The sequence below is a fragment of the Mustela putorius genome, unplaced genomic scaffold, assembly GCF_011764305.1.
Source record: "Mustela putorius furo isolate JIRA1106 unplaced genomic scaffold, ASM1176430v1.1 tig00000139_pilon_pilon_pilon, whole genome shotgun sequence".
Taxonomy (NCBI): domain Eukaryota; kingdom Metazoa; phylum Chordata; class Mammalia; order Carnivora; family Mustelidae; genus Mustela; species Mustela putorius.
In genome coordinates this window covers 5,511,415-5,514,960 of record NW_025421293.1, presented here as the reverse complement: position 1 = coordinate 5,514,960, position 3,546 = coordinate 5,511,415, and positions in this window count along the sequence as shown.

Genomic DNA, 3,546 nt, shown 5'->3' with positions numbered 1-3,546 from the left:
TGCTTGTCCTTATTTTTGAGTTCTTTCTAGCTGCCCTCCACGTGCAATTTGCACCGTCTTAAAGTCGGGAAGCGACAGCCGAGTCTCGCAGCACAGGCTGCGGTGCGCGAGCCAAGCGCCTCTTGCTTTGGGAACTTGGAGGAATCGTGAGATTCTTTTCAGAGCCGGTGATGATCAGAAGCAGCACACCGGGGTCTCCCTTTTTTCCTCCTCATTTCCCAAAAAACGTGATTTCCTGAACAGAGACCTTGCGTGCACAGGTGTGTGGCCGTGGTGTTTGATTAGGTTCTAAAGGCAGTTTCTGCCCAGAATGGAAGAAGTCCGCTGTCTGCACGAGGGGTCCCTTTGAATAACTGCTTGTGTTCAGCGGAAGTTCTGGGGACTTCGTGGCCAGCGGGTGATAGGTTGGCGGGGGCGGGGGCGCTTCCGGGCGGTTCTGTGGCCCAGGGGACAAGGTGCAGAGCTCTGCCGTGTCCGGGAGAGGCCCGGCTGGCGGCGAGGGTGCTGCCAGAGGACTTGGCGTGGTGAGGGAGGGGAGCCTTGACGAGCCTTGACGGCGGCTTACCCTGCAGGGGGAGGGCGGGGAGGGCAGGCCCTGTTGTGGTGAGAGCACGCGCGGCTGTCCGCCTGGTCTGCCCAGCCTGGAGGACTGATGCTCGCTGGTGTTTTCTCTAAGGGAGAGGGTCCCCGAGACCAAAAACCCTCTGCCCCTCGTGTGGTTGGGCCGCTGGCCGGAGGCTCGGAGCCCAGCTCGATGTGGCTTCTTTTCAGAGGTTAACTTGGATCCCACCTCTAAAGGGCCTGTGGCGGGTTCGGACCCTTGGGTCATCCGGGTTTCCAGAGGTTTCTCGGGACTGAAGCGCGGCTCCCGCCCGGCTGTCTGACTCCCTCTCTCCCTGTGACTTCGCCGTGGGTGTGGTCTGGACACGCGCCTTCCCTTGGGCCCTGGCGTTTGTGCTGTGCTCGGGGTTACAGACGCAGCTTAATACCCGCCTCCCGTCCCGAAGTAGCCGAATTGAGAGAGGAGGGTGCATCTTTGCCCAAATCAGCACCTAAACAAATGGGTTCATTTTCACAAAAGTTTGCGCACAGTATGAGTGTTCCGGAGATAGGTTTCCCTCTGCATTGGGGTGGGTTTTTTTTTTTGGCCCCTGCTGTTTGGTTTTCTTATTTTTTAAGATTTTATTTATGTGACACCCACAGCGAGAGGGAACACAAGCAGAGGGAGGAGGTGGGAGAGGGGGAAGCAGGCTTCCTGCGAGCAGGGAGCCCAATGCAGAGCTCGATGCCAGGATCCTGGGATCATGACCTGAGCCCAAGGCAGATGCTTAACGTCTGAGCCCCCCAGGTGCCCCTGTCGCTGTTCTTAAACTGCCCTCAGAGAAGCCAGATGGACTGGGATGCCAAGCGGGGCCATTTTAATAAGGGGTCAGGTTTCTGAGAATGTTCTTACCTCGGAGCCCGTCTTGTCGGGGGCCAGGTGGTTTCTCCAAGTCCCAGGAGAGGAGAAGCTTGCATAGCCAACTTGCAGAGGCCAGGGCTTCCCATCCTGACCGAAACGTCTTGTTCAGGGAGGTCTTGGCAGGAGGCAGAAAGGAGAGGGGTCAGGAGGCGTGCGTTCGGGCGCCAGGAGGGTGCCGGCATTGTGGCCGGGCCCATGCTCCCAGTTCAGGATCTCAGGAAGAGCCTGGCTGAAGGAGGTTACTTGGTCGTTACTTGGGGGAGAAGCGCCAGTTTCCAGCAGCCTCTAAAGGAGCTCCTGCTTGAGACTCCCGAGGAACAGATCATGTGGGCAGGGAGCCGGTGCCCTTGTGGCCCTTACGCGTTCTTGGACCTGGCGGTTTCTGTATTTTTCTGTTTTGAGTAAACTCTATGCCCAACATGGGGCTTGGACTTAAGACTCTGGGATTCAGGGTGCCTGGGTGGCTCAGTGGGTTAAGCCGCTGCCTTCGGCTCAGGTCATGATCTCAGGGTCCTGGGATCGAGTCCCGCATCGGGCTCTCTGCTCAGCAGGGAGCCTGCTTCCTCCTCTCTCTCTGCCTGCCTCTCTGCCTACTTGTGATCTCCGACTGTCAAATAAATAAATAAAATCTTTAAAACAAAACATAAAAAAAGACTCGGATTCAGAGTCGCACGGTCCACCGACTGGGCCAGCCAGCGCCCCCCCGCGCCCCACCCTGACTGTTGCTTTAAAGCCTTCCTTACAGTTGGCTCTTCTCACAAGTACTTAAGATACTGTTGTTTCCTTCTGTCCTCTTCTCAGATTCTGCCCGGCTCTGGGGGTCATGTGGGGCCACTAGCCTGTGCAAGGTCTGTTCTCCGGGCCATCACGGCAGTAGGACCCGCTGGGGCCCCTTGTCGTGCACGGAGCTCCTTGGTCTCCTGGAGAACGGGGCAGGCCTCCCGTGCCAGCTCCTCCTCCAGGCCTCGCCCTGTGGACTTCTCGCCAGTGCTCTTGCCGGGCGGGGAGGCGGACAGGGTGCCCCTCGCGGAGCACCCTTGTCAGCCATCCTCCGTGTGTCACGGGTGGCTCTCTCCTGCCCCGTGCTCCCCAGATCCGGTGTGCCTGGCACGCAGGGCCATGAAACGGCCCCCGGCTGCGGGAACGCTGTGCGTGGCTGGCAGGTGGGCGGGGCGGGGCTCCTGGTGCTTCCTCGGAGCGTCTGGCCTGAGCCTGGCAGCTTCTGCCCTTCGGGTGAGCGCTTTGCTCTGAGTCTCGCGTGTTCTTGGCCAGTCTTCCTCCGCGGTGAAATGTGTGATGCTTACACGAGGTCCACGGGCTTCTAAATCCACACATCTTCGTTCCTTCTGCAGTTTCTGGCCATGAACATGAACCGAAATAACGTACTTGACTCCAACCTACTACTCATCTCTGCCCGCCTCTGTAGCCACCCCCTAGGTGCAAAATACCAAATACACAAATAAAGTACACTGATTCACAACAGCAGGCTCTCCAGTGTTCCGTTTGGAATTCTGTTCACGGTGGGAGGCAAGGTGACCCTTAGTAAAATCATGAGCGGCCCGGAAGCTTACCTTTCTCAACGGGCCCAGAGAGAAACGCGGGAAGCTTTTCAGGCTGCCCAGGGATTCTGCAAATAACCACGATTCCCTTGGACTTGGTAGAGGGCTTGCTGACATGCATTACCCTCAAGTCGAAATTAAGAGTGCGCTCACTAGGTAACCTTTTTGAAGTACTCTATCAAAATACAAACAAGATGAGAAGAATGCTAACCCACCCCACTAGCAGTCCTGGCTAGTAAGTCAAGATCACACGGAGGAAAAAAAAACACTACCCCTCACCCGCCACCATGACCCGACAGGCCGGTGGCTAGAGAGTCTGTGTCCTACAGAGGAGCGTGTAAGTCGGAGCTACACTTAGGGACTTCACTTGGGAATGGAATGTCTCCGTGTTCTAGAGCCCAGTGGTTCCCCTTCCAGGTATGAGCCCCTGAGAAAGCACATCCACAGCAGCAGCTGTGTTGTTCAGATGACGGAATGGCCCGGAGGCACACACAGCATCAGGTCACAACGCAATAGCGGGAAAAA